Genomic DNA, 13979 nt, shown 5'->3' with positions numbered 1-13979 from the left:
CCAAATGTAACACAACCCCCCCTATTTCCTATGACCACCGATAGAAAAGAGTTCCCTCACCTAGCATAACCACAGAAAAATGTGCAGTCTCACTGTCCCCTGCCCTACAATTGGGCAATGGTCACTCACGTTACTGTCACCAGCCACACAGGAACCACTCTCACTTGCCAGAACAAACAGCAATAATTGAAACCTATTGGGCCCCAAATCAACATCCGATCCAATCTATCTGAACACACTTAACACATTTATAACCAAAACTGTCACGGGCCTCCTACCCTCCAATCACTTGATTCACTTTTATCCTGCTGCCACCACCAAGTGTGACTTACACAATGTTGTCTCTCACACCCAACACCATTACAATAGAATGTTTACTTTTAAATTATATTCACAACTTGACTTGGTACACAAGTACAACAGCACAACACTACTCAATTAATCAATAAATTCTTTTATTCCATACATTTAAAATAAAGATCATAAAAAGTACAAGTACAAAAAGGAAGCAATAATAGGGCGTTAGGCCCAAATTCATTTTCATAAAAGACCTCATGTATAACTCTTACATTTTGCCCGTATGTGCAATACAGTACTTAGACAATTTATGATCTTTGTGCAATAAAAAAATCAAGTAGACATAACAAATACACCCATAAAACCTTCAGAAACAATAGAATCAACCAATTTAAAAAACATTTCACTGAAGATAATTAGCAACAATATATGACAATCCATAGGATTCAGCTCGATTACTTGGTAGTCATTTTACAAAAGCTTCCTCCTCCTTATGCAGGCCCATAAGAAAGTGACTATCGGAAAAAAAAGGGCCAGAAAGATTCTTTAAAAAATATAAAGCCCTTCTGCATTACCAAATTTTATGCCGTCTTAAAATCGGAAGGATGAAATTCTCTCATTCTTTCTTATAAAGCCCACAAAACAAAATTATATGTAGGTCAGACTGCGATGAGCTGTTATTGCATGAGCATGGTGTCAAATCAGCATGCCTAACCCTCCTCCTCGGAAAATCCAACAACAGCGGGATTAAGTTCCATGGAACCTCAGCAGAATGTATCTATGCTGTAATGATCCGATACTCTCTAAATAGGAGTACCCCCTCTAGGATGGGCAGTGTATAAGAGTACTGTTTCTTTTGCACAATTACTTTCCAGTTGGTCATTGGAAGGTAGCTTTTAGTTTCTGCTTCATGATCCTCGTAGACGCGCTTGGGTCATTGAATAATTCTACTAGCCCGCGAGCAATCAGAATTGGCCTTACATACTGCAGCCACGTGCTTTTATGTATATTATCCAGTCTTAAGCAATTTTTTATGATGGTTTGTGTTAAGTTTGCTGTGTAACTTTGCCAAAATTAAGTGCCATAATAAAATCGGCGCTAACTTAATGCTGTCTGACACATAGGTTAAACTCAATTCTGAATGAAAGAGGTAATTTGAGCAGCAACTGGGGAGGAAAACAAGTCTCTTGAAAAATCTGTTTTTGAAAAGAAGCTATAGTGATTCTTATCCTCTGCACATGCACATATCTAGTATAGAATTAGCAAGTTATTGTCAGAGAAACAGACATTAAGAGAGTAATTCGTTATGATTTTTTGTCTTTAATCCGAATCGCCCAACCAACACGTGTTTCATCGATAGGGGAAGACCCCACGACTTCTTCAGGGCTGTCAGGCTCTCTTATTTCTTATCACTTTGTCCTCTCTGCCGGTGCTACTTCCGACCCAGATGGTCTGATGCATATAAATTTCTTCTTTTTGAGTTAACCAATTTTCGTCCAGGCAATACCTGTGGTAAGGACCGGCGTTTATCCCGACTGTAAAATTCTAGGCAAGAGATGCTGTGTGTGGTCTGTATCAGTACTAATCTTCAAGTGAGTACACTGATGAGTAATGGTGGAATCCGTGCCGTGTTCCTATCGTGAACCAGAAGCAATAGAAGCCGTACCCCACACGCCTGCCCCGTAAGTTACAGTCAATAGTGTCTTTGTGTGGTATATCTTTTTTATTGGGCCTTAAGGTCTTGTGCCCAACTTCTTTGTAAATGACATGATGGCTGCCATAGTCCTCTCTCAATTACTAGTGCCCTGTTGTCCATCATGCTTGCCCAGGTTTGTTTTTTGTCAAACAGGAACCCTAGGTATGGAAAGGTATCTACCACCTCTAATTTATGTGATCCTTTGTGAAAGTGTGATGTTCTTTTATGGGTGTGGACCCGTTATAAGGACAAAGGATTTAGATTAATTTACCCTCAAATCCAGTGATGCCATGAATGTCATGCGTGCCATTATTAAACGCTGAAGGCTCCCCCCCCCGTTCTGACAATTAGTACTGCATCATCGGCATAGGCCAGTATCGGGACAGAGAAGGTACCAACACAGGGACATCCGGCGTTGAACCCAGAAGAGCTGCCTCAACCCAGTTTGGATAGATGGAAAATAAAAAGGGGGCGAGGGCACACCCTTGTCTGACTCCCCTAGTGATCTTATATGGACAAGTACACTCCCCATGTCTGCCATAACGGACACAGGCAGTTGAGTGAGAGTACAATTGGCGAATGAAGTTAAGTATTATTAGGTCGATCCTCATCAACTCCATTATGTTCCATAGTTTGGAGTGGGTCACACAGTCAAATGCTGTTGATAGATCCATAAAAGCCATAAAAGTCTGGCCACCCTTAACTCTGGTATATTTATCTATGGTCAATGTTGAATTTAGATACTGGTCTATTGTACCCCAACTTCTTTGGAAGCCATACTGTGCCTGTATCAGAATATTCTTCTCCTTTGCCCACTCTTCCAGCCACGGCTCATAAGCTTTGAAGTAGTGTCCAGTAGGGAGATCGGTCAATAGTTGTGAGGGTTCTCTTTGTCACCTTTTCTGTGTTTTGTTACAATTACACTGGTCTTCCAGAAAGCTAGGGGACAGCTTTATCTATTGCATTTAATGAGTTTGTTAGTAAAGGGGGCCACAAATCTTGATGCTCTAAGAAGAAATCAATAGGAGCCACATTGGGGCCCAGAGCCTTCCGAGATCAACAGGTGCCCAACCCACTCCCTACTTCGGCTAGAGAGAATGTTAAATATTCCTTTGAGGGCTGGGGGGAGCGTTCGGAGCAGTATCATTTGAAACATGAATCTGCTCGAAGTGGGCCACCCACTTTTCTTCGCCAACGTGAGTGTCCAGAGTGGAGTTTGTAGGATTTTTGAAGAACGGGGCGTTTATAACCTTCCAAAAATCCCTGCTATTTTTGGCTACTAGCTGCTTGTTTGACATTTTACCAGGCCTCCTTCTTCAAGCACCTTTCTCTTGTCTTCCTAGCTGTTTTGTATTCCTTTCATAAGGAATTTATCAGGACACTATTCCTGGGCTGTATTTTCAGGGCTTTATGGAGAGCTTTTAGGTATTTTGTATACCCACAGAGCTCAGATGCGGAGTACCCCAAGGATCCTCCCTGAGCCCAACGCTCTTCAATATCTACATGGCCCCCCTTGCAACCATATTCAGAAAACATGGACTCAGCATACTATCTTATGCCGTTGACACCCAGCTCAACCTCTCCCTCACCATGGAACCCAACATCACCGGCACAGCTTCCAGGAAGGAATGAAGGACGTTGCTTCATGTATGAGCAGCAGCTGCCTGAAGCTCAACTCAGAGAAAACAGAAGTCCTTATCCTCCGATCCACACCCACTGCGTTTGACAACACCTGGTGGTCCCCGCCCCTGGAAACCCTCCCATTCCCACAGACCATACCCACAACCTCAGCATCATACCAACTCCTCTCTCCCCATGAACCGACAGATCAACGCCATATACTCCACATGCTTCAACACCCTCTGCATACTCCGCAAGACTTTCAAATGGATCCACCCCCACGAGTCCAGGAAGACTGTCTCCCACACACTCATTACCAGCAGGCTGGACTACAGGAACACTCTCTAAGCAGGAATTAACAAATCTCTCCTTCACAAACTCCAGGCTGTCCAGAACACCACACCCAGACTAGTCCTCAGCATCCCACGACACAACCACATCACCCAGTACCTCTGAGACTGCCATTGGCTACCCGTTAAACAAAGAGTGACCTTCAAGCTACACACACATGCCTGCAAAGCCCTCCACAACACCGGACCCCAATACTTCAACAACAGAATCTCCTTCCAAGCGCCCCAAGAGAAACCTCTGCGCCGCCGACCTAGCACTGGCTGAAATCCCCTGCATCTATAAAGCCAGAACAGGAGGCAGATCCTTCTCCTACGACAACAATCTTGCAACCGCCGAACATTTCCACTTCCAGATCCACACCGACCCCAGGACCACACTGAGAGGCACCCTCATCTACAGGCCTCCAGGTTCCCGCACCCAATTCAGCGACGACATCACGGACTTCGTCAGCCCACACGCCCTAGCCTCCGAGAACTACATTCTTCTAGGAGACCTCAACTTCCACCTGGAAAAGAACAATGACAGCAACACCACCACCATTCTGGACAACCTGGCCAATCTCGGACTCAAACAACTTGTGGACACCCCCACCCATATAGCCGGACACACGCTCGACCCTATCTTCACATCCAGCAAGCACATCTCCTTCGATCGCACCACAGCTCTCCACTGGACGGACCACAGCTGCGTTCACTTCAGCTACAAGACCTCCCTAACCCACATTCGCCCTCAACCTATTCCTCGGAGAAACTGGAACAAAATCACCTCCGACCAACTCCTCACATCACTCAACCAAAACCCTCCCACCCTCTCATTGGACCCAAACCAAGCGGCCACCAAACTCAAGCAATGGATCACCCACAGTGCTGACGAATTAGCACCCCTGAAAAAACACCAGATCAATTCAACCAGCAAAAAGGCTCCCTGGTTCAATGATGACCTTAAAAAATCCAAGAAACTATGCCGCACTCTGGAAAAGATATGGAGAAAAAACCCAACCTCAGACAACATGGCCTTCCTCAAGTCAGCCACCCGCACACACCACCAACTGATTCCCTCCGCTAAGAAATCAGCATTCAAGGATCGTCTCGACAACAACACTCATAACAGCAAGGAACTCTTCAATATCGTCAAAGAATTCACCAACCCCACCGCAGCGTCTAATGACATCACGCCCTCCCAAGACCTTTGCAACGCATTATCCTCCTTCTTCTACAACAAAATTGCTGACATCCACAACAGCTTCGAGATTTCTCCCAGCGTTCAATCCTCCCCACCCCCCCCTGCTCCTACTCCGCCAACTAACTTCCTCAGCGCCTGGAACCCAATCACCACTGAAGACACCATTCGCCTCATGAACTCAATCCACTCTGGCTCACCCACTGACCCCTGCCCCCACCACATCTTCAACAAAGCTAACTCCATCATCGCCCCCCATCTCCGTGATGTCATCAACTGCTCGTTCAAATCTGCCACCTTTCCAGAAAGCTGGAAACACGCCAAACTCAGCGCCCTTCTGAAGAAACCCACAGCAGACCCATCTGAACTTAAAAACTACCGACCCATATCCCTCCTCCCATTCCCGGCCAAAGTCATCGAGAAAGCCGTCAACAGCCAGCTCGCAGCCTTCCTCGAATCCAACAACTCCCTTGATCCATCTCAATCTGGATTTCGAGCCAAACACAGCACCGAAACCGCCCTCATTGCAGCGACCGATGACATCCGAGTACTCCTGGACAACGGAGAAACAGTGGCCCTCATCCTACTCGACCTTTCCGCCGCTTTCGACACTGTCTGCCACAGCACCCTTATACAACGCCTCAGCAACATCGGCATACAAGGAAAAGCCTTGGACTGGATCATCTCATTCCTCGCTGGGAGAACTCAAAGAGTCCGACTTCCCCCATTCTACTCAGAGGCCACCGAAGTCATCTGCGGCGTACCTCAAGGATCCTCACTCAGCCCCACCCTCTTCAACGTCTACATGAGTCCTCTCGCCTCCATCGCGCGTCAACACAACCTCAACATCATCTCTTACGCCGACGACACCCAGTTAATCCTCTCCCTCACCAAAGACCCCAACACCGCCAAAACCAATCTTCACGAAGGCATGAAAGAAGTAGCCGAATGGATGACACATAGCCGCTTAAAACTCAACTCAGACAAAACGGAGGTACTCATCCTAGGTTCTTCCCCCTCAGCTTGGGACGATTCCTGGTGGCCTTCCGCGCTTGGCGCAGCACCCACTCCCACAGACCACGCACGTAACCTTGGCTTCATCCTAGATTCCTCCCTCTCGATGTCCAGACAAGTCAACGCCGTCTCGTCCTCCTGCTTCAACGAACTTCGCATTCTCAAAAAGATCTTCCGCTGGATCCCTCTTGAAACAAGAAAGACTGTCACCCACGCACTGGTCACTAGTCGACTGGATTATGGCAACACACTTTACGCCGGAATCACAGCAAAATTACAGAAAAAACTCCAGCGCATCCAAAACGCGTCAGCGAGACTCATATTAGACATTCCGCGCCAAGATCACATCACCAGACATCTAAAAGATCTCCACTGGCTTCCCGTTAACAAAAGAATTACTTTCCGCCTTCTCACCCACGCACACAAAGCCCTCCACAATCGAGGACCCGAATGCCTCAACACTCGACTGTCCTTCTACAAACCCACCCGTCAACTTAGATCGTCCAATCAGGCCCTCGCCGCAGTCCCGCTCATCTGGAAATGCACCATGGGTGGCAGATCCTTCGCCTTCCTGGCGGCCAAGACGTGGAACTCACTCCCCACTCACCTCCGCCTTACTCAGAACCACATCTCCTTCAGAAAAGAACTTAAAACCTGGCTTTTCGACAAACTATGAACCCCTTCCCCTAGCGCCTTGAGACCCGATGGGTGAGTAGTGCACTTTATAAATGCCAGAACTTGAACTTGAACTAACGCGGCCAAGACCTGGAGCAAATTCCCCCTCAGCATTCGACGAAGCCTGACACTGCAAGCCTTTTGAAAAGACCTCAAGACCTGGCTATTTGGATGACCTCGGAGCTGTCCTCACGCCTCACCCCAGCGCCTTGAGACCCTCACGGGTGAGTATTGCACTCTATACATCCCTGGTTGATTGATCGATTGTACATACGTGGTCAAACCAGTGGTTCACTGATGCTTCATCCACTGATATACATTGGGTCAGAGCCAGTTTCCCTTTTCAAAGCAAGTCCACAAACTGCAATAGCAGTTGGACAGGAGGTGTCTCAGACTCTATGTAATTTAAAACCTTCCCCATAATGTTAGATAAAATTTGCGAGATCATTTTTATCTTATCAATTTGACTCCACTTTAATTGATAGCCATTCTTCCTAACCAGCGTTGGCTTCTGTATTTTTAGTATTGGCATTGTTTTCCTAGACTCCACTGTCAACCGAATAAAAAGAAATGTGTGTTCGCTAAAACTTGAAAATTGTGTATCCACTTGAATGCACTTTTCTCAAAGGGAATTAGGTGCTAATACAAAGTCAATTGTAGATTCTCATTAGTTGCATCTAAAAGTCTTTTCAAGATCTCCTGTTAATGCATCTGCTCTATTGGTTATTTCTAAATTTCTAGCATATAGCATCCTGTTTAAGGTGTTTCCGAAATCATGGTGAGTGAAGTGGTAAATTGGGTTGCCTGAGGTATCTTCTAAGCCACAGACCTTATTCTGTTTGTATTTGCATAGCTGTGCATTAAAATCACCTACCCCGATAATATTGAAACCTTTTTTACCACAGAGTCTACTAATTTTGGCAATCTCTTTATCTAGTGAATCCACCACTGTTTGCGTATTCCCCCTGAAGTTGTTATTATAGTAATTTATTAAAAGCCAATCCTGATCACTATCTCCCTTGGCCAGGAGGAGATAGAAGTGGGGATTTGGGTTCTCAAATTTCTTTATTTTTATTGACAGAGTGTTTGAGATTAAAGTCAGTTAACCTCCTTTGGCTCTTCCTGAGAGAGATGGGGTTGCTTCTATTCGTAACAAGCAATGCACATCTAAAAATACATGGTCACTGGCCCAAGTCTCATAGAGGCATATAATGTCTAGGTTTTGCCTGTAGGCTAGCCAGTGTGAATTGCTTAACTTTTAGCCAATGCCTGAGACGTTCCAGGAGACTAATTTTATATTTTCCCTTTGCTCCCTTATCTACCAGGCTAGGGATTTTAAGACCCTTGAGTAGTAACACTGGATCACACCGCCCCCTGTTGTGATTGTGAGCAGCCATGGGTAGTCAATAACAGGCCTCTAAATCTGTGAGGGGGTCAAATCTATTTTCTACTCTCAGCTCGCAGCCCTCCATGCTTCCAAATTTTCCATTTCCAGCCAACCCTATATCAAATCTCTCCTAGGTTAATTGTTAGAAGTATGGTGTGGCTATAAAATTGCTCCAGTGGTAGGACCGAGATCTGCATCCTAGGGAAAACAACTTCCTGAAGCTGGGCTAAAAGAAACCTAACTACATATTTATCATTAGAATTTACTACCAAACAGTCCCCTGGACCCACATCCAGTCCCAGGATGCTTGTTTCTGGACCAGGGAGGACCTGTATTGGCAGTTCGGTCTGGACTGTTCCCATGAGGCAAAGGGTCAAGACTGATTTGCATATGGCTGGGTCTGCACTGGGGTGGTATGTGAGCAAAAGATCAATGGATTTAACCCAGATCCATTGACTGGGGGAAAAAGTTTGATTTGCTCTGCATTCCGCCCATCATTTGTCTCTCTTTTGCTTTCTCACCCCAAGTGCATGGGGTATGCCCAGACATGGCTTCAGGGCTCATTGTGCCACTGGATTCAAGCTAGCCTGGCTGATGATGGGTGATGCCCTGAAAATGTTCTCAGGATGCTTGTTTCCGGTTCAGGGAGGGCTTGGCTTGGCTGTGCGGTATGGACTGTTCCCCTGAGGCACAGGGTCAAGTCTGATTTGCATATGTCTGGGTCAATACTGGGGTGGCATGGTGACCAAAACAACGATGGATTTAACCCAGATCTATTGACTGGGGGAGAATGTTTGATTTGCTCAGCATTCCGTCCATCATCTGTGTCTTTTGCTTTCTCGCCCTAAGTGTGCCGGGTAAACCCAGACATGGGTCCCAGGCTCAATGTGCCACTGGATTCAAGCTAGCCTGGCTGATGAGGGGTGAGGCCCTGAAACCGGTCCCGGGATTCTTTTTTTCAGGTCCGGGGAGGACCTGGCATGGCAGTTCAGTCTGGCATGTTCCCATGAGGCAAAGGGTCAAGACTGATTTGCATATGGCTGGGTCTAAACTGAGGTAGCATGGTAAGCAAAAGAACAATGGATTTAACCCAGATCTATTGACTGGGAAGAATGTTTGATTTGCTCTGCATTCGGCCCATCATCTGTTTGACTTTATCTTTCTAAAAGTGGCATTTTTAAAAGGGTAATGATAAATTCGATTTTACCAGTAAAGAGGATTTTCCATTACCAGTCCAGTGACATGAAACATGACAGATCTACTCCGTCTCAATCAGGAAATAAAGCTTATAAGGAGTAATAGGGATTACCCAATGATAACCTGTGAGAAGGGTAGGCCTCACAGTAGTGAAAAACAGTTTTGGGTAATTTTCAAAACCTGGACGTGCAAATCTTAAACGTACATGTCCTGCCTTTTGATTTTACAGCATCCAGCCCTATGGGCTGCCTAGGGCGTACCTTAGGGTTGACTTATATATAATAAAAGGGGAATTTAAGGCTTGACAAGGGGTTTTAAATGCAAGTCAACATGGCAATGCAAATTGCACACATAGTCTCTGCAGTGGCAGGCTGTGACAGGTTTAAAGGGCTACTTGATGGGTAGAATAATCAGTGTTGCAAGCCCACTGGAAGCACTTACTTTACAGCCGCTGGGCATATGTAGTGCACTCTACTAGGGACTTTTTGATAAATTAAATATGCTAGTTGTGGGTAGGTCAATCAAACTATGTTTAGGGAAGAGAGCACATGCACTTTAGCACTAGTTGGCAGTAGTAAAGTGCTCAGTGTCCTAAGAACAACAAAACAAATTCAGCAAGATTAAAGGAAAGCAAAAAAGTTTGGGGGAAGACCACCCTAAGGCAGACAGGTCTCACACCTGGGCCCGCATTACCTTAGGGGTCATCATCATTATGGCAAGGATGTCCACAATTTGCTTAGAATTACCAACATTGGGTGGTGTAACCAAGGCAGGGACCAGAAAGATATGTTCTTACTGGATCTCTGACAGATTATCGGAACCAAAAATATCATGTGATCAGAATATCATGTCAAAAATAACAAGGACCAAAATACGAGAAGGTAAGTGCAAGTAGGTAAGTATAGATTTACTATTCTTAACTCCACATCTACATACCTTGATCATATATTTATCATCCAAGTACATATATGTGGAGTTATATATAGTAAAACATAACTTATGTATCGAAACTTACCTTCATGATATTTTCGTTCACGATATTCTTAACACAATAGTTTGTCCCTCGATATTTTTGGTTCCAATATTCTGTCTAAACGCCATCCTTAGAAACCTCCACAATCAAGCATCCATCAGGACTTGCTCTGATACCTTTTAATGTCTACTCTCTGGTGAAAATACTTCCAAGGGGGATCTGAAACTGAAGACAATAGCAATTCATACGATAACACAGAGCAGATCTAATTCCTGAGGAATACGCACGATGACAGACAGAAGGCAGACTGAGGCCTATACAAGATGGTGTGTGTGGGATTTCACACAAAGGAAGGCATGGCCTGATTTATGGTTTATCCTTCATGTGATTGAGTCAGACAACAGCTCCCCCCACTTCCATTCCCCCGAGGCACCAAGGACCATAGCTGGTAAGAAAAATGCAAGACTGCTAATAGTCTGGTGGGGAGTGCAGGGTGTCAGGGGTTCCTGCCAATGACCATCTGATGTAATTAAACGCTCGATGTGCTCAAAGGCGTATATGCTTAGTTTCACATAGTGGAGGACATTAATAAAGATAACACAGTGGGCATGAATCTCATACTAAAGACTACAAACATCTGCATAAACATTGGGACACATCTGTGCCATATCTTGGCACAAAGCAGTTGTTAATTTGTAAAAAACAAAGTGCTGGGGCTCTCGTCAGGGGGCAGCTTGCACCAGCCCATTTCTCCTGTCACGTTGCCTAAAACAAAAACAACAACTAACCAGGAAGTGTGGAGAGGATGTGGCCTAATTGGCCAGAGCTGCAGACTTCAGAGTTGGAGAACCAGGTTTGAGTCTCGGCATTGGCTCAACAAGATGTGACTTTGGGCAAATCAGTTGATCTCCCTGTACCTACAAAAAAATTAGTGTGTCCTTAAGTGGTGCTCATGAAACTATAGCGCTGGTGTTGATGATTAAGTGACGGTGCTGGCTCAAATCAAGCACTGGCACAAAGTACATACATCAACTGTTTTTGACCTTATGTATGGTACTGTGTTGCCCCACCTCTGATATTCTTGTATTGTGGCATAATACCAATACCTGGTTGCAGGAAAAGACATCCCAGACATATCGGTGGTCGAAAGAGCTAAGTACATAGAAAGTAACAGAACAACCAGGAACCAGAGTGCCACTAACATCTTTACTCATGGCATCCACAACAGCAAAGGCCACTAAACTAACATGCATTAAAGAAATGCTGCAAATGCAAAAGTCAGAACTTAATGAAACTGGTAGGGATCTGACTACACCCCAAAAAACTACAAATTTTGCATACTCCCAGCCCTAGTGATCAAGGAAGATACACCAAACCTCCTTGATCAGTTCAGAAAAGACATACCTTCCTTATGGCAGGATTTCAAAAAACCTCTCACAGAATTAAAGAACAATGGACTGAACTCTGCCTCAACTAACTAACCATGCAAGAACAACAGGACAAAGCCTGTTGGACAAGTTTGACGGCATATAGAATTGGTCCCGACAGAATATTATATGCCAGAGGGGCATCACTAAAAACATTGCTAACACAGATCTAGAGGCACTTGTGCAACATTATTCACACAACTAATACCAGAATCAGTTATAAGAACAATCCAACTAGACCGCATGCACTGGGCCTATTACACATTTCAACAAGAGAAGAATCTCCCGCCAGATGTTTTGATGCAAGTCTATTTATTCCAAGAAATGGAAAAACTTATCACAGAAGCTAGAAAACTAAATCATATCCAGTTCAGAACAGGCACAATCTCATTCTTCCAATGTATCTCATTGTACTCACTTGTTAGAAGAATAGATTTTCAGGAAGTCATTGCCCATCAGCAGCAAGAAAAGTTTCTCATCCACTGGGGTTACCCCATACGCCTGCACATCACAATCCAAAGAAAAAGGTTAGCTTCAAAAGATGTATGGGAAGCGAAACTGTCTTTGGACATCATGGATCTGAGAGACTTCTCATTGGACACAGACCTAGCTCATCCCACTGAGATAAGAGGTCAATGGCACCGCCAGAGGTCCAATAGGGTGGGCAAAGAAACTCAATGGCTGCTCAGGCAGAAAGAAAGAAAAAAACACTTTCACTCCTCTGATGAAGAACTGTAAATAAACCTTTTGTTCTCTTCATGTCTATGCTTTAATTGTCAACACAAGGCAAACACTTCAAATTACCAAGATATGAAATCAAATTCAGAGCCATGACTTGACAGCCCGATGTCAAGTAGTGGAACTTGCCCCAATTCTCCTCATTAACAAACCTGATAAGATTCTTTAGTGTGAGATGCCATTGCACAGACAATTATTTAGTTGGTTTGCAAAGGTTTCATTTTTGTTACAATTGCAAGTTTTATTTTCTGATCTATGGTTTTACCACTTCTATATAGGGAGAAGGAAGAATATGTCTTCACTCGTAGGTGGAGAATAACAATCCCCAACAGAGCGATATAAAAGGCTACGATACAATAGATATGAGAAATAATAAAAACATACCATGCATCCTCCTAGATTGACCTCTGTCCTTTTTCAGTGAATACAGAAGAGATAAACTGCCTGGCATAACTGTAAAGAGGCAGATATAGGGCCAGATGTACAAAGCATTTATAATATTGCAAACTTCCCAATTAGTAGAATCAGGCCACGTGCAACTCCAATTTTTATTTTAATGTACAAGCCAAAAATTGCAATCTGGTAACAAGTTACAGAATAGCACATTGGGTTTGTGACTTAATAACAATTCTGTATTTGGAAGGGCCGTGTTTAGTGTGTCTCTTTCAAATACTGAATGGTAGTGCTATGTATTAATCTTTTTTATTTGAATGCAAGAGAAAACAAAAACAGCCAACGGGTTTCGTCCAAAGAGCCAGCAGGCCAGGGCTTTTTCAAGGCAAGTTATGACTTCTGATTGTAAGGTCTATAGTCTGTGAAAGCCATAGCAAAAATCATCCTGTTTCTGAGACATCCATGACCGGGATGCGTAGAATATTATCTGCGGCCCGATTGTGTGTGTCACACACAAAGCCCTGGCCTACTGGCCCTTTGGGTGAAACATTCGTCGACTGTCTTTGTTTTCGCTTGCATTCAAATAAAGATTTCATCATCCTGAGATTATATATAAACATTGGGAGCACAAACCCTATCACACTTGTGAAAACAGTAATTAGAGGTGAACAAACATGCCATTCTTTCAATTTAAGGCATAGAACCAACCAATAAAAGATAGATTCAGAAGCACACCTCCCAAAGGCAGAAAGGGAGATACAAAGAGGAGGGCTCAGGTAGAACGCTTTGAAAGCGTCTTCAAATCAGGAGGGAATTGGAACAACACCAAATGATAGATGGGGCCAATTAACTCCTATATTTAAAAATTGATCTATTATGAAAATGGGGACAAGGGAGACAAGCTGCTCTCCTAACAGTTACTACATTTTAAATCCCAAAATCATATTAAAAAATAATTCATGAGGATGGACGCAAAGTTACTACCACAGCTCAGATTCTTGAGACATTCACCCAATTTTAAACCCACCTTTT

Source organism: Lissotriton helveticus, chromosome 9, assembly GCF_964261635.1.
Source record: "Lissotriton helveticus chromosome 9, aLisHel1.1, whole genome shotgun sequence".
Taxonomy (NCBI): Eukaryota; Metazoa; Chordata; class Amphibia; order Caudata; family Salamandridae; genus Lissotriton; species Lissotriton helveticus.
The sequence above is the reverse complement of the archived record's forward strand: the minus strand, read 5'-3'. Positions refer to the sequence as shown.